Genomic DNA, 19,311 nt, shown 5'->3' with positions numbered 1-19,311 from the left:
TATATATATATATATATATATACCAGCCACCAAAACTAGATAAGATTGATATAGCTAAAAAGTTCATCCTGCCACCATCCAGATATAGATATTTCCTGAGAGAAACAGGTAGATCATGTCAACTACAGAAGTGAATGCTAGTGGTAAACCAGTGAACTGAAACAGACCTCTTGTTCGCAGACTTTGAGAAAGGATTACAAGAACTGAAGGAGCTTTCAATCCCATAAGAACAACAATGTCAATTAAACGCAGCTTTCTGCTAGTAGACCAATATTCAATGAATGTAAATGGACAGAGTTATGGCTCAAACTGCATGTGGCAGAGAATGGCCTTTCTCATCATGAATGGAAGCAGAAGCTATTGGTCCACTCTAGGTTTTTCTCCCAGTTCAAGGGAATGTGATGGCGCAGTCAGGGGGCTAGAGATGAAGGGGAAGGATATGGGTAGGAATCTTATGGGCAGGAAAATGGGAAACAAAATAACATTAAATGTAAATATAGAAACATCAAGTTAAAAAAAGCAAAAAATTGCTAAAACATAAAAAATGAAAGAAATAAAAGAAGAGAGAACTGACAGTAATCATACCTATTGACTCAGAGAAGTAAAGTGGTAGTCAGTGGCAATATTAGTGGAAAGACTGAGATGATGAAGTCTCAACTAATAGCACTGCTGCTTCCCAGACTGCACTACAGATATCCAAAACATGGAGGAGTTTACTCTGTGGTAGGGACACAATACCTGTCTCTGCCTTTTTCCTTAGGACTTTTTTCTTCTTATCAAAAAGAGTAAAGGCCATGAGTATTCTGGAAAACAACTGTGCCCTTCCCAACACTTGGCTTTGGAATAAAGAAATTAATGATATTAAATCTCTGATTTCCAGGAACCATAAGATCAGGGAAGTCCAGATGCTTCTGAGATGCTCTCAGCTCCTGATTCCTGAAGGTGGGAGGCTCAGATCAAGGCTATCTCTTTAGCATTCCCACTTAATCCCTACCAAGTACTCACTGAGCTGTACCAAGGACCACTTATTTCTTCCATTTTTTATACCAAGACAGAATGCCAGCTTCCTTCATTCTCCCCATATCTGATCTTTTCATCCTCTTTGTTCTCCCTCCCAAATGGCTGTTTACTCTGAATTAAAGGTCAATTAGTAAACACTATAGGTAATGAAGGCATATCTGAGAGTCAGTTGCTGTCATGACCCAATAATCTCCTCAGAAGGACATCCATTAAAAGGAATCTAAAATAACTTTTTCCTTATAATATTAAAAATATTAAATATGAAGAAAGCTTATCATTTTTCACAATACATACACCATTTGTAATTACTTCATTTTTACATATCAGTATCAGTCACTCAACCTCTCTGATTTTGGAATATGCCAAGCTTAACAAAAACGAGACCCTACTCTTCTCAGCAGTCCTCACATTTCTCCCATTTTTCACTCCATCTGGGCCATATTACAATCAATGAAATTAATATTTTCAAGTAAATGATAATGGATGCAAATGTATATTTTGATATTTGCTACAGTAAAACAAGTAAAAAGATCCAATAAATAAATATGTACAGAATTTGCTTTTATATGAAAACAGTAGGTTAATAATAACTTATAATATCCACCATAATTCATATTGAGTCAGTGCTGAAATTTATTTGACAATGTTTGTGAAAAGAATAAGTAACTTTTCTGTATCTTTGTAAAAATTATTGGACATAGTCAATAAAAAAGTGTCAGGCTCAGATTAGGTGTAGAAATAATTAAAATAAGTTCCTAAAAATATTCTTAACGATAGTTATAGAACACTGAAGTTTAATTCTCAGGTTCCATAACTAGCTAATATTGTGAGGAGGACTTGTATTCCATGTGCACATACAATTTTAATTTCTGTAGGAAATAAATGTTTTAAAATCTCAAAAGCTATATTTATACAACAGTAAGATTTTAGAAGTGTAAGTTTATTCTTTTTTCCATTTTCATTAAATAGGGTATTACTCTTTGCATTTCATATGTTTTTATCTTTCCTGGGTTCTTGTCCATAATCCCTAAACTCTAACATTCATGTTTTATAGTGGTTGTCCCCTCCACATTGACACCCCTTTCCTTACTTCCCCAGACAACCAAATATCCAAAGTTTTAAATTGGGTTAGAGAGCTAAACCAATAATTCTCAACTGATGTATCTCAATACATGAGAAACATATCAAGAAATGTTCACCATCCATAGATATTAGAAAAAAGCAAATCAAAATGAACCAGAGATTCTACATTACTCCAATCAGAATGACTAAGATGAGGCAAGTAGTGCATTAGCAGAGTTTACTAAGATGTAGGCAAAGTGGAAAACTCCTTCATTGCTGGTGGGATTAGTAGCCTTATTGCCACTTTGGATATCAAGGTGGAGGTTCAGAGAAAATTGCAAATGGCTTTACCTGAAGACCCAGCTTTACCACTCACTTCAACACATATACCAAAACTTGATCCACATATAACAAGGACATGTGCTTGAACATGTTCAAAGCAGTGAACTCAGATTAGTCAAATGCTGGAACCAATCATGATATATGTCATCTCCACTGAGGAATAAATAGAGAATGTGTGCTATAAAAAAAACAAAGGAACACTACTCAGGTATTAAAAATGAGGACACCAAGAACACTGTAGGCAAAGGGCTGGAACTCGAAAATAGTGAAGTAACGGAGATTGAAAAGGTCATATCATGGGATGTACTTAGGGAAAATTGGATATTAGCCACAAAGTTCAGAATACCCACTATTAGAATCCTTTGTCACATGGAGGGTAACATGAAAGAAATCCAATTGTGGATGCTTGCAACAAACTTAGAAGGCAGATGGAAAGAGGGACCTAGCTACAGGTAGAGAATTATGGACAAAGAAGGGGGAGTAGCAACAATGAAAAGAGAGAAGAGAGAAATCCAGTGGAAAAGTGGAATAAATAAGAATAATCATCAATGGTGGGTGGTGAACTTGGGTATCCCCATGAAAGTCCTAGATTTAAGGAATGCAAAAGCTCCCATACACCTACTGGGATGATGGTAGATGAAATACCAAGGAGCAAAGAGAGAGAACCACTAGAGACACCCTCTGGTAGCTAGACATGGCCGTAGTGAAGGGATGGTGCTGCCCATGCAGCTCAAAATTTTTAACCTATAATTATCCAAGGACTAAACATTTTTAAAAAAGGAGGAGAAAATGAAGAAAGGCCCTTCAGAGACTACCCCATCATAAGAATCATTTCACCCACACACCTTAAATCCTCGCACTATTCCTGATGTCAAGATGTGCATGTAGATAAGACCCTAATATGTCTGTCCTCTGAGGGGCTCTGCCATCACCTGACTGAGACAGATGCTGATACAGCTAAACATTTGACAGAAACTGACAGCCACATAAGATGAGATAGTCGAATGACTAAAGGATCTTAAGGGGATTGGAAACCAATATGAAAAAGAACAGTATCAATTAAGTTTACCTTTCAGAGTCACAGGAAATTTACCAACGAGAGTACACGTGGCCAGTGCATGGATACTGCTATATAGATAGTAAAGCATATAGAGAAGAAAACTGCCTCATCTGCCATCTCTGGAAAGGAAGGCAATTGGCCTAGTGGAAACGTCATATCCCAGAGAAGGGGGATGTTAGATGGATAAAGTGGAAGTGGGCATGTAGATGGAGGAGCACCATCATAGAAACAATGAGCACCAGAAAGGCTTGGGGGATTCAAGAAAGAAAGACCAGTTTGGGAAAAGTAAAGAAATACATAGATTATTTTAAACTTCTATTGTCTATAATATAAGATATGTATGTTTCCAACAGAGATGTTCACATCTCTCTCCTTAATGACTATATAGTCATTATTTGTAACATATGCTTACTGAAAGGTGAAATCCATAATTGTTGTAACTTCCTTATTATTTGAATTTCACATTGATAAACCCATTCAATATTTTATCTTCTGTCCTTGTAACTATAGTAAATATTTAGATACTTGAGAAAAAATTAAAAAAATATTTTGTCTTTCTACTCTATTAGGTTTTCATTCAATGCCTCAAATGTCTCTCATTTTTACTACAATCCCTTCATTGTTGCTCTTTTCACTGTCTATTCACATTTCATATTCCTTTTCCTGACTGTGTCCTTCAGCAATACATATGTACACTTGAACTTCTCAAAATATGGACAGTCTGGTTCATACTAGACTCTTACACAAAACTGATCATACAGATACACAGTTTAGAGAATTAACATTCAGATCAAAGTGAATATGTAACTCATTTTTCCTTTTTGATCTGGATTAACTCATCTATGATGGCATTCACAAGAGGAATTCTGAATTCTTTTCATTGATATTGGGTTCAAATTATTTGTGTAATATATATACTTCCTACTTTGGATAAATTCAGCATACCACACACAGCACAAAGCAAGTCAATAAATTGTAGGATATGTGCATGTGTGTGTCTAGGTCATTCCACAGTAACTCGTGCTACATGTTTGAGAAGCAAATCTGTTCAAAGATAGCATGACCTCCTTTGTTTTACATGTCTCTTTAACATAACAAACCACTTCAAATTGCAGCAATTATTTATACCTCTGGGGTAGATTAAATTCATTATATCTACCATTAATCTCTCCATAGGAAAAAAGAGCTGATAGATAAATAATTTTTGGAGTCTTTAGTTTAGAATTTTGCCCCAAAACTCATTAAGTATTTACTGTTATATAATTCAAACCTACCTGGTATTTTGGAAATTTGAGTTTCAGTGTCAGACCTCGTCAGCTAAATGACTCTGTCCATTGTTGGCAACTTCCGCTATGCTTCAGAATGTCATGTTTGCTGTGACTACCTAGTTGTACAATCATGTGATACACAAGTGAGTTCTCATATAGTTTTCTCAATACTCATTTGATCTGATCAGAATCTATGAAGTGAAGAGTCAATCTCTTTGTGCTGAATATAGGTTGCCAAACTGCCTCTGGATAATTTTTGAATAGCATCTTGTTCATATGCATGTGCTATTTAGGTGATTTCCCATTATCTATTAACACTCTACATAGCTCCACAGCATTAAATTATTGTAAATTTCCAAGCCAAGTGATTACTTGTCCTACATTAGAATCGTGTGGGAGTTTCTAGATCAATCTGTGTAATCCTAAGGGATTCTTCTTGATATATTATCATCTACAGATGGTGTAATATCTACATTTGATACACAGCCTTTGATACACCTTCCTTCACCTGTGTAAAATAAAATTGTTTAGAATAGTGGAATCCTGTAATATTTAGGCTACTACATGAATCCCTTAGCTAAAATATGTCTATGCAAGCTTATCCATGCCCAAAAATCCATGGGGAGACCCACCTGGATAAAAATGTCAATTATTACTCAGATGTCCACTGTGTATACAGTCTGAGGAAGAGTAACTTCAGTTCAGGTGTGGAACTGAAGAATACTCAGCCAATTTCAAAATGAAAAAGAAAAAAAAAGAAAAAAACAAGTTACTTAGATAAGGATTGAGGGAATGCTTTCTTCCATGTAGAACATTAATTTTAGCCTCACATACAAATGTGTGACGTGCAGTACTTTCAACAGTGTATTTCAGAAGGAATTATATACTTTTGGTTATGGTCTCTCTGGACTAGTGTATGATATCAATATAGTTTGCTGTGACAGATTTTCAAGTAAATATGAAATCTGAGGAATCCAGCAGAGTAACTCTTGCTCAAACAAATACACTTCATGTTATTTGTGACCCTCACTGGGAACACTTACTGCTACTAATCAGAGTTCTGACTCAGTTTAAATATCTTTTTGATCTCATATTAACTTTTGATGCTTCCTTTCTCCAATAGAATAGTTAGTCAACGAGCCTGTATACCAGATATCAGCTGCCTTATCAAGCATTGGTTGCAATTTGCCTCTCTGCTGAATTCACAGCTACAAGGAAGTGCTTCTTATGAGAAGGCCTTGATCTCTACAATGTAGAATATTCTTGTCTGTCTCTTTCTCTGATTCCCTCAGTTCCCTTAAGGGTCATATCAGGGATGAAATGGCAATGAGAGTGAGAAGTGATCTTTGTGGACCCCAGGATAGACAAAATCCACCAAAGTTTCCCTGCATGATATAAAAACATAGTGGACAGGGTTTATATTCAACCTAGTCAATGAAATGAAATGCTCTCCCTTTATACCCTATATATGGACAAATTTTATACAACTGGATTGGCTTGTTAGCTATGCCTACTTACCCAGCTTACCCAGTTTTCAGGCTGTGAAGTGGAGATTTTGTTCTCAGCAAGGATCAGGTGGTAGACCAACATCAAACTCTTGCTTTTCCAGTTCCTCCAAGGTAAGCAGTTCTTTCATGTAGGAACCTGTAAGTCCTGCGCACGGGGATCACGCCGGTTTGCGCCTTCTGCTCCTTGTGAAAAACAATCCAGTTTCCGTCTTCCAATCATTGAGAAAAACAAGTCCTTGAGAAAAACAAGTCCTTATTTTGCTGTTCCTGCTTGGCCTGGTCACTTCTGCTTAGTACATCCTACCTGCTGTCCCCACACGGCTTCCTAGGATTGGCTCATACTAGCTATTTAAGTGTGGTGCAGGGATTTCCCCGGGTAGGAAGATTGTATCAAGGTTCCTGAATAAAACTGCTTGAACACAATCTTCCCTATTCCTGTCTTCCTTGCTGATCATGGTTGGGCGTGACAAGTGGTGATCCATACAGGGACGGAGATCAGAACTTCTCAAAGTCAGGTCAGTGCTGGAAAGGTTCCCAAGGTAAGGTTGGACAATGAGGACAGTGGGAAATTAGCGGCTATAAAGTTTCAGCATAGTGATCAAAAAGTTTGCTGTAGTAGCAAACCGAAGGTAAAGTTTGAGGTAGTAGAGAAAGCTCAGGAGAGTGTGTTAAGTGTGGTCAACAGGGGCGCCTAAAAAGGTAATGTCCAGAAAGGAGGAAGTCTATTCAGTACAGGAAGTGGCCAATGCCCAAGGCATAAGGGCTGTGCCCCAAGTGCACAAAGGGGAACCATTGGGCTCATGAGTGCCACTCAATAATAGACATCAATGGGCAGCCTCTTAGCTCAGATTTTGCTGGAGCATGTCCAAAAAATGGACAGCAGGGTCCATGACCCCAGGGCCCACAAATATATGGGCCAGTCGAGAATCAGGATGTAGAACAGAGTCACAAGAGATGGCCATTCCTTCGCCATCCGAGGGGCCAAAGAGAGCCACTAAGGGCTCCACAGGACTGTACCCCTGCTCCACTCCTAGACTCATACTAACTCCTTGGATGGGGTTACAGTTTTTAGAAACGGATTTTAAAGGAACCCTTGAACCTGGCACAGTTGGGTTACTTATAGGCAGATCATCTACAGCTTTAAGAGGACTACATGTCCATTCAGGAGTTATTGACCCAGATTATACCGGAGTAGACAAGATCAATGAAGAATCACCAAAAGGGATTAATGCCATTTCCCATGTGGACAGAGTAGCCCAACTTTTACTTTTGCCTAGCCTTCATGAAAGAGTTGTAGCCCATTCTAGAGAGAGGGGAGAGAATGATTTCATTTCCACAGGTTATGACTTTACATTTTTAGCCTTGGGTTTAAACCAATGCCCAGTAATGGAGCTAAGGGTAGATGGTAAAAGGATCCTAGGACTGTTGGATACAGGCGCCGATAGAAGCATAATAGCTAAGAAATATTGGCCCTCTGGATGGCCAGTAGAGGCCTCATTTCAAACATTACAATGTCTTGGTTATGCAAGAGCTCCTGATATCAGTGCAAGACAATTGAGTTGGAGAGATCAGGAAGGGCATTCAGGAGTAATGCTACCCTGTGTGTTGGATTTGCCCATTAGCCTTTGGGGGAAAGATTTGCTGAAAGATATGGGTTTCATATTGACCACTGAGTATTCTGAAACTTCACTAAAGAATATGAAATATATGGGCTATTTTCCTGTTAAAGGAATAGGGAAACACCTGCAGGGTAGGACTAGCCATATAACTGCCCATCAGAGAGAAAGGAATCAGGACCTGGGTTTTCCTTAGGGGCTGCTGAGTAAGGGTTCCCATTACCTGGAAAACAGAGGAGCCAGTGTGGATTCCTCAGTGGCTGCTTTCTTCTGAGAAGCTTGCCACAGGTAAAGCTGGCTACAAAGCATATAAAACCATCAGTATCACCTTGGAGTACCCCAATATTTGTGATTAAAAATAAGTCAGGGAAATGGAGACAATTGCATGATTTACAAGTTATTAATCAACAGATACAAATCATGGGCGCAGTGCAATGCAGGCTTCCTCTTTTATCCTCTCTGCCAGCCTCTTGGCCTGTTGTAGTGATTGATATAAAAGATTGCTTTTTCTCCATACCTCTTTGTCCAAGGGATAATGAAAAATTTGCTTTTCTTGTTCCATCATGCAATCATGAAGAACCTGATCAACGATATGATTGGGTAGTTTTACCACAGGGTATGGCCAATAGACCTTCTATGTGTCAACTTTTTGTGGGCAACACCATAGCCCCAATAAGACAGTAATTTCATGTGCTGAGATCCATTTTATGGATGATATACTTTTAACTGCAAAGAATAAAGAGATTTTATATTTAGCATATGTAAATGTAGTTAAATTGCTGGAAGGTAGGGGGTTGATTATTGGCCCCTAAAAGGTACAAAAGGGCAATCTTGTAAATTATTTAAGAGCAAAACTAAGTCCCCCAGAAGGTTGAATTGAGGAAAGATAATCTAAAGACTCTTAATAATTTTGAAAAATTACTAGGAGACATTAATTGGGTCAGATGTCATTTAAAATTTCCAAATTATGAATTAAAACCATTGTATAATACTTTAGTTGGAAATTCGGCCTTGGAAGCTCCTAGACAATTCACTGATGAAGCAAGGCAAGGTTTAAAGAAGGTCGAAAAAGGATTACAAGGCACAATCTTACATCGATGGAAGGAGGGTGCATACATTGTGCTATGCATTCTAGCCACCTACAGGCAGCCCACAGGATTGTTGTGGCAAGATGTCCCTCTGCTTTGGGTATATCCCAAGACTTTTCCAGTTAGATCAGTAGAATATTATCCTACAGCAGTTGCACGATTAGCCCTGAATGGGATCCAACAGTGCATACAATTTTTTGGTGTTTGCCCAACCTCGATCATAGTGCCCTATACAGGTCAGCATATATAGATCTTGTGTGGCATTGTGGATGATTGGGCTATATTAATCTGTGGATTCAATGGAGAGATAGATAATCATTATCCAAAACACTCTTTGCTATCCTTCTTTAAAGAACATCCCGTGGTCTTTCTAAGATTACCTCCAGTGTTCCTATACAGGGGGTCCAAACATTTTTATTGATGGATCCAAAAATGGCTGTGGAGCTTATGTGATTAACCATTAAGAGCAAATTTTGTATCAATATCAACATGGCTCTCCACAAATAAATGAACTCATGATTGTGCAGGAAGTGTATAAAAATTGTTCCTTTGCCTTTAATTTGCTCTCTGATTCATCATATGTTGTTAATACTGTTAAGATATTAGAAGTGGCTTGCCCTATTAAAATTAGCAGCACAGAATGCAGCAGCTGAGGAAACTTCAGGAATTGATCTGAAAAAGAGGTCACAAGATTTTTGTCCAACATATTAGAGCTCATAAAGGTTTGACTGTTCCTCTCTGTGAGTAAAATTATCTTGTGGATAGATGTACCCGAATGGAGTTCATCTTCTTAAGTTCATCATTGGATCAAGCCCAACAGTTTCATAAACAATTTAATGTGCCTACTAAGATCTTAGACCAGAAGTTTAATCTGTCTCGAGCAGATGCTCGACAGACAGTTTTAGGATGTCAGCAGTGTATCACCTTTCACCATTCCCCTAGAGTAGGGGTTAATCCCAGGGGTGCACTGCCTCTAAAGTTTTGGTAAATGGATGTAACTCACATATCTGGATTTGGGTCTCTAAAATACATTCATGTTACTGTGGATACTTGTTCAGGTGTCATTCATGATACCCCTATGAGTGGAGAAAATGCACGCAATGTTATTGGACACCGCCTATAAGACTGTGCTGCTTGGGGAAAGCCTCAACACTTGAAAACTGATAATGACCCAGCATAAACTTCCAAATCTTTCAAATCCTTCCGTAAACAGATGGATGTGCAGTTGAGCCATGGCCTGCCTTATAATCCCCAACGTCAAGGTATTGTTGAGCAAGCATATCATACCGTGAAGGAATGCGTAATTAAACAAAAAGGGAGAATATGCCATGGTAGAACCACCAGGGAACAGATATCCTTAGCCTTTTTTACTCTTAATTTTCTTTAATTTTGGATGATGATTGCCTTTCTGCCACTTACAGACATCAGTGTCGGGCGGGCATGTTGAAAGGTTATGTGACACGGAAAGATGTGATTACTGGCTTATGGCATGGGACAGATCCTGTGTTGGCATGGGCAAGAGGGTCTGTTTGTGTGTTTCCTCAGGACCTGCAAGATCCATTGTGGGTCCTTGAAAGATGGACCAGGAGGTGCAACAAGAATGAAGATCCCACTGTTGCTGACACTTGTTGGTGTGACCCAAATGTTGGTCCAAATGGAACACCTGTGGGGGATACTATCGGTTTTCCCGAGACTCATGCCGATACATCATGACTTTTAAATCCACTCCTCTAATTTGTCTAAAAAGTTGTCATGTTATCTTCTAGGTAATTTACAGGGGAATTTGATTTCTTAATGGATCAGCTATGTGTAGCCATCGTGACCGTAAACAGCACATGTGCAGATGCAAGCCTGGCTACGGTATTGTCATCTTGGATTGAGGCTGCTATGAATCATCTGAGGGAGTGGGCGGGTATGGGAACCCTAGCTGGATTCTTGCTGCTTGTCTCCCTAGTGCACCCGTGTTGTGTCTGTAGAATGAGGTTTGCTCAGAGACGGCATGCAGTTATGGTGGTACAGGTATTTGCAGCCATTGAAACAGGATAGTCCCTTCAAACCTGTGTTACAGTCATTCAGAAGACGTTGTTGTACCTCATGCCTGAGTATGTGTGAGTGACCCTTCCCAGTGATGGGCAACCTCCCTTCTATCTAAGGAATGGAACCTTGTGGGAGACCAGGTGTCCTAGACTGGTTTAATGAATAGATGATCCAAACACAGGGGGTTGGGGGGCCGCCACACTCAATGCTGCCTTTGCCTGCTTGATTAATTAAACAAAAAGGGGGAACTGTAGGCAGCTGCGATGTGGCGACCCTCAAAGATGGTGTTGGTTTCCGCCTTCCACTCTCCCAATGGTGCACACTTCTTGTAGTAAGCAAGTCTTTATTTGGCTATGCCTGCCTGGACTGCTAGCTTCTGCATAGTGACAACCTTTCTTCATGACCCATGTAGCTTGCTGGCATTGGCCAGCACTAGCTATTTAAGTGTTCTTCAGGGGTTCCCAGGGGTCAGAAGATTGTAACAAGATTCCTGAATAAAACTGCTTGAAGAAGATCTTTGTTGGTCGTGTCTTCCTTGCTGGTCATGGGTGGGCATGACAAGGGACTTTGTATATATTCCTCAAAGTGTACTCAAAAATTTTGTTTTCCAACTCCAATCTCTGCAATGATTTTGGTCACAAAGGGGGGCCAGATATAGAGTGAGTATATAAGTGTAAATACTGTGTACCTACTTCAAATGATAAACTCCCAAAGCCTTATTTTATCGAAAAATTACCAGACATCAGGAAAGCAAAGGACAACATGGACTATTGATTTCAGTTTCTTGTCCCATTTGAGCACTTGTTGGTAAAATTTGATAAACGTTAGGGGAGCTGAGGGTTTTTTCAAACCCATATGAAAAACAATGCCAATGAACCAGAGCTTTCTTGTACTAGACCAACATACAAAAAAAGTACATGGACTGACCTACGGCTGGAAATGCATATGTGGCAGAGGATGGCCTTTTTGGCAACAGTGGAAAGAGAGGCCTTGTCCTCCACAGTTTGTCTGCCAGTTCAGGGGAATGTCATGCGGCAGAAAGACTGGTTAGAGAAGAAGGAAATGGAACAGGTAGGGATCTTATGGGCAGGAAACTGGGAAAGGTAATAATATTTTAAATGTTTATATAGAAATATCGAGTTAAAAAAGAAAAAAATATTGACTCAGAAATTTGAAGTGGTATTCAGGGTAATACTAATGGACTGAGATAATAAGTTCTCAACTAGAAGAACTTTTCTCTCCCAGATATCAGTGTCAGACACAAAGTGCACTATAGGTTTCCAAAGCATTGAGGAGTTTAACTTGAGTTAGGGACACAATACTTGTTTTTCCTCTGAATTAGAGGTCAATTAGTAAACCTTACAGTTACTGAAGGATATCTGAGAGGAAGTTGCAGTCACGATCCAGTTGTGACACCACAGAAGAAATTAAGGCTCTCCAGGTTACAAGAGAGTTTTCAGGGCATGCCTAATGGTGATGTCACTGAGGACTGCCATGTCCTACATCCTGAACAGCTTTCCTTACATTGACAAGATTCGAGGGTGTCCTTTCCAGGTCTGTCTCCTTTGACATAGAGGAAACTTTTACTTACACCATCTCCATAAGCTACAGACTTCTGTCTGCTTCAATAGTGTTTACATGCTCTGAATGGAGAAAGTTAGTCAGGGTCTTGGCATGGGTAGAAAGATTAAGGAACATGGAGTGTAGGAGATTCTTCCAGACAAGATTTTTATTCCCAGGTTCATTCCTGAGACACTGTTCAATATTCTAGGTTTTGTCTGTTTCCCAAAGTCTAATATTTTCCCTACAAATGTTTAATTGAATGAATATTGTATTTCAATTTCTTATTGAAAATTCCTTGATTGGGGACATTGTAAATATTCATCAATGTGTACACAAAAATTCTGTTTTCCAATTCCGTTTTCTGCAATGATTTTGGTCAACAAGGGGGCACAGCTAAAAAGTGAGTATAAAAGTGTTAATACTGGGTACCTACTACAAATGGCAAACTCCCAAATCCTTATTTTATTGAAAAATTACCAGACATCAGGAAAGCAAAGTACAACATGTACTATTGAGTTCGGTTTTTATCCCATTTGATATCAGTACTACAATATCTAGCTTCCAGTGTTGCAAAGGCCAGATATGAGGGTTTAGGATGTTTTACCATGATTTTTTCTTAAAGCCAAAATTAAGATACCAGATGATGTGCAGGGAGAAGAATGTCTTGAGGTCCAATTAAAGTCTACTTCAATAGATGTATAAGAACAGGAGGAAGTCTTTTAGAAATTGTCATTTTTGAAGTCTACATTCTTGAAATAGTTGGGCAGAATCCATGTTAACATTCCTCTTAACTACATAGTTTTAGGATCCACCAAAAGTATATATGTATGCATCAGCCAACAAAACTAGGTAAGTTTGCAGGTAAGAAGTGCATTCTACCTGAAACTGGATAGAGATATTTCCTGAGAGACACAGATACCACATGTCAAGTACAGAAGTGAATGCTAGTAGCAAACTAGTGAACTGAAAACGGATCTCTTTTTGGTAAATTTTGAAAAAGGATTAGAAGAGCTGAAGGTGCTTTCAACCCCATAGGAAAAACAATGACAATGAACCACTGCTTTCTCATACTAGACCAATATACAAAGAACCTACAAGGGACCAATGGCTCCAAATGCATATGTGGCAGAAGTTGGCCTTTTAGGGCAACATTGTAAAGAGAAGCCCTTGTCCTCCCTAATTTGTCTCCCAGTTCAAGGGAATGTCGTGCAGCAGAAAGGCTGGATAGAGAAGAAAGAAATGGAATGGTTAGGAATCTTTTCCGCAGGAAACTGGGAAAGGAAATAATATTTTTAAAGTAAATATAGAAACATTCTGTTAAAAAAAATCAATAAATTTCACTAAAAATGAAAAAAGGGATATAAAGGAAAAGAAAGCTGCCAAGTAATCACACATATTGACTCGGAAATCTGAAGTGGTAGTCAGAGTAGTATTACTGGAATGTCTGAGATGATGATGTCTCAACTAGAAGCACTTCTCTCTACAAAAAAAAAAAAAAAACAAAAAACAAAAAACAAACAAAAAACAAAAAAAAAAAAAAACAAAAAAAAAAAAAACAAAAAACAGAACAAAACACAAACTGCACTATAGGTATCCAAAGCATGGAGGAGTTTACTTGGAGTCAGGGACACAATACTTGTTTTTCACTTCTTCCTTAGGACTTTTTCTTCTTGAAAAAAAGAGTAAAGGTCATGAGTTCTCAGGAAAACAACTGTGCCATTCACAACACTTGGCTTTTGGAAGTAAGAAATGAATGATATAAACTCTCCAGGAACCATAACTACAGGGAAGTCCAGATGCTTCTGAGGGTCTCCCCACTCCTGATTCCCTTATATGGAAAACTTAGATCATGGCTATATCTTCAGCGATAGCACTAAATCCCTGTAAAGGACTCACTGAGATTTCCATAGGACCACATATTTATTCCTTCTTTTGTATACCATGACAGAGGGCCAGCTTCTTTCTCCCTATTTCTTATCTCTTCATCCTCTTCGTTATCACTCCCGAAATTTCTCTGAATTAGAGGCCAATTAGTAAAACCTAGAGGTATGGAAAGAATGTCTGGGAGCCAGTTGCAGTCACGACAATAGTTGTGACATCACAGAAGAAGCTAGGGCTCTCCAGGTCAGGAGAGAGTATTTCCAGGGAGGGCCTAATGATGATGTCACTGAGAACTGCCATGGACGACCTGCTGAACAACTTTCCTCATATTGACCAGATTCGAATTTGCACTTTCCAGGTATGTTTCCTGTAACACAGTGGAAATCTTTATGTACTCCACCTCCGTAAAGTTAGAGACTTCTCTCTGCTTCACTAGTGGTTACATTCTCTGAATGCAGAAAGTTATTAAGGGACTTGGCATGAGTAAAAAGGATTTAGGACCATGGAAAGTAGGAGATTCTTCTAGATAATATTTTTAGTCTATATGTCACAGATTCATTTTTGTAACCTACAGTTCAATTTTCTAGGGTTTCTCCGTTTCCCAAAGGTCAGTATTTTCCCTACAGACCTTGAGTAGAATGAATATTGTATTTCAATATCTTATTGTAAATTCCTTGATAAGGGACTTTGTAAATATTCCTCAATTTGTACTCATAAATTTTGTTTTCCAATTCCATTTTCTGCAATGATTTTGGTCACAAGTGAGTCTAGCTATAGAGTGAGTATTACAGTGTAAATACTGTGTACCTTTTTCTAATGATAAACTCCCAAATCCTTATTAAAAAATTACCAGGCATCAGGAAAGCAAAGAACAACATGGACTATTGAATTTGTTTTCCTGTCCCATTTGATATCCGGACTACACTACATAGCTTCCAGTGTTCCCATGGCCAGACTTGAGGGTTTAGCATGTTTTACCATGATACTTTCTTCAGGCCAAACCTAAGATACTGGACGATGGGGAGGGAGAAACATGGCTTGAGGAGCAGTTAAACGTCTACTTCAATAGATGTATAAAAACAGGAGGGAGTCTCTTTGAAATTGTCATTTGTGAATTCTTCATTCTTGACATAGTTGGGCAGAACCCATGTTAACATTCCACTTAACCACATAGGTGTATGAGCCACCAAAATCATATATATATATATATATATATATATATATGTATATATATATATATATATATATATATATATATATATATATATATATACATCAGCCAACATAACTAGAAAAGATTGATGAAGGTAAGAAGTGCATTCTGCCAGGAACCAGGAAAAGATACTTCCTGAGAGACACAGATACAGCATGTCAAATACAGAAGTGAATGCTACTAGCAAACCTGTGAACTGAAAACGAACCTGTATTGGTAAACTTTGAAAAAGTATTACAAGAGGTGAAGGTACTTTCAACCCCTTAAGAACAACAATGCCAATGAACCAGAGCTATCTCATACTATACCAATATGCAAAGAAAGGAGATGGACTGAACTATGGCTCCAAATGCATATATGGCAGATAATGGCCTTTTTGGGCAACATTGGAAAGAGAAGCCCTTGTCCTCCCTTGTACATGTTTCAGTTCAAGGAAATGTCATGCTGGAGAAAGTCTGGTTAGAGAAGAGGTAAATCGGAATGGGTAAGGATCGTATGGGCAGGAAACTGGGAAAGGAAATAATATTTGAAATGTAAATATAGAAACATCTAGTTAAAAAAAGCAATGAAATTTGCTAAAAAATAAAAAAATGAAAGTTATAAAAGAACGAAAAAGCTGCCAAGTAATGACACATATTGACTTGTAAATCTGAAGCAGTAGTCAGAGTAATACTAGTGGAAATACTGAGATGGTGAAGTCTCAACTAAAAGCTCTTCTCTCCTAGATATCAGTGTCAGACACAAACTGCACTATAGGTATACAAAGCATGGAGGCGTTTACACTGAGCTGATGACACAATACTTGTCTTTCCTTTGTTTCTTTTAACCTTTTTCTCCAGGGCAAAAAGAGTAAAAGGCATGAGCTCTGAGGAGAACAACTGTGCCCTTCCCAACAACAGCTTTTTGAATGAAGAAACTGATTATATAAACTCTCTGACTTCTAGGAACCGTATCAAGCAGGGAAGTCCAGATGATTCTGAGAGGATCTCAGCTCCTGATTCCCATGTGTGGAAGGTTCAGATCAAGGTTATCTCTTCAGCAAACACACTCAACCCCTACCCAATATTCACTGAACTTTCCCAGGGACCATTTATTTCTTCCTTTTTTATACAATGACAGAAGGGCAGCTTCCTTCTTTTTTATCTCCCTCCCTAATGCCTGTTTAGCCAGAATAGGAGGTCAATGAGTTAACCCTAGAGGTCCTCAAAGCATATCCAAGAGGCAGTTGCTGTCACCACAACACTTGTGACATCACAGAATAGCTAGGGCTCTCTAGGATACAGGAGATTTTCAGGGAGGGCCTAATGATGATGTCACTGAGAACTGCCATGTCCTACCTGCTGAACAGCTTTCCTTATATTGTCCAGATTTGAGGGTTCCCTTACCAAGAGTGTCTCCTGTGACACAGTGGAAACCTTTACATACTATATATCTCTAAAGCTAGAGACTTCTCTTTGCTTCATAATTACTTACATGATCGGAATAGAGAATGTTGGTCAGGGCCTTGTCCATGATAAAAAAGATCTAGGAACATGGGGTGGAGGAGATTCTTCTGGATAATAATTCCACTCCCAGGTCCATTCCTGTGATATACAGTTCAAGTTCCTAGGTTTTCTCTGTTTCCCAAAAGTCCAATATTTTCCCTCCAGACGTTTAGTTGATTGAATATTGTATTACATTTACTTATTGTACAATCTTTGAAAGGGAACTTTATATATGTTCCTGAAAGTGTACTCGAAAAATCTGTTTTTTAATTTTATTTTTGCAATGATATTGGCAACAAAGTGGGCACAGCTAAAGCATGAATATAACAGTATAAATATTGTATACCTACTTCTAATGATAATCTCCCAAATCCTTATTTTATACAAAAATTACCAGCCATCAGTAAAGCAAAGGACAACATTGACCCTAGAATGCGGTTCTCAATTTCTTTTAGACTTGAAAAATTTTGCCTACAAAGTTTTGTGGGAGTACTTGTGTGTTTAGTCCTCCACTGGTGGTCCTTACGGGTTACAGGAGTTGGCCTCTTAATGATCCATATCAGCAATGTAAGTCACAGCTTAGGTCACCCCAATGATTCATGGGTACCTACATTATCCCAGGTCTCTTTCTCTTCCTGGAGGTTTCTCCCACCTCCTCATATCTCAAAGTTCAAGATTTCCTTTCTTTCTCATGACTATCGGGTCATATCTCCTGTCCCTTCCCACACAGAATCCATTCTCTTCTTCCTTCCTTCTCCCATCTAGTTCCTTCCCTCAATCTGCCTCCTAGACTATTTTATTCCCCATTCTACATGAGAGTCAATCATACGCACTTGAGTCTTTCTTCTTGTTTACATTCTTTGTATCTATGGGCTTTGTAGAGGATGTCCTGTAGTTTATGCATAATATTACTTATAATTGTGCAATTTCAACAACCCTGTTGAATTTTTATAGTAGTAAGTTAACATTGAAAATTATAATTTAGTATGAGTGAATGTCAGGAGGAGCAAACTTCAGGAAAAGAAAGTTTAAACATAGATCAAATCACAGATTTTAAAATTTGATCTAATAATAAAAATTCTCTCCTATCATAAGGAATTTTTATATCACAGGCAATTTTTTAAGTTGTACTATACATTTGGCAGACAAATGATGGTTTTACCAAATAATTATGGATAATATGACTAAGATCACATAAGATAAATATATTGTTGGCATTTTTCCTCAAACATGATGTATATAGCATTAAACATTATGGTATTATTTTTAAATTTTAGTATATTTTAACCTAACCTATAAAGTAAAATGTTGCCTTATGTTATGTTTGTAGACATTCAGATTCATCCTCGCTTCCTCAGTTCTTTGTTCCCACCTGCCCTATGTCCCTTACCACTTATACTAGTCTCTCTTCATTATTCTTACTTCTACATTCATATCCCACATGTTCAATATCTTACATACCACACTGTTTAAAACCCTAGTTTCTAATCTCTGAGACCTATACCAGTTAAATGAAATCAAACCACCCACAGCTTCACCTATATACAAGTATATTAAAAGGAGATTCTTTGATCTATATGAGAAAGAACACATGGTATTTGCCTTTCTGAGTCTTTGTTACATTACACGGTATATTTTCTAGTTACATCTATTTTCCTGAAACCATCATAGTTTAGTTTTCGTAGGGGTGAATGAAATATCATTGTGTATATTGTCACATTATTATGTATCTATGTATTAATGAACATCCCTTACTATTCTCAGTAAAACATCAATAGATTTCTTTGTGAATAACGATGAGGAAGCTCAGATAGCGAAGTCAAGATTAATTACTGAAAAACTAAGAAAAAATTTCTAAGATAAAAATAAGTAACATATTTGTCGTTATATTAACTAGAGTAGTGTATGTTAAAGTTAATAAAAGATTTGCTATTTATAAAATTTTTATATTATTTAAAAATGTAGAATATTCAGTATTTTAGAGAATGCCTATAAAACTGTCCATCACTAAGTGATATTTCCTTTAAAAATTTAATCTTTTTATAAAATATTTAAAATATAATATATATATATTAAATATACCTTCAAAATAAAGACCATTAAGAAGTTACTGTCAAAAAGTTTAATAACAACACCAAATACTGGTTATATGAATTAACAACGGACTAG

This window comes from Rattus norvegicus, chromosome Y (genome assembly GCF_021556685.1).
Source record: "Rattus norvegicus strain SHRSP/BbbUtx chromosome Y, alternate assembly SHRSP_T2T, whole genome shotgun sequence".
Classification (NCBI taxonomy): domain Eukaryota; kingdom Metazoa; phylum Chordata; class Mammalia; order Rodentia; family Muridae; genus Rattus; species Rattus norvegicus.
This window is presented reverse-complemented; position numbering follows the sequence as displayed.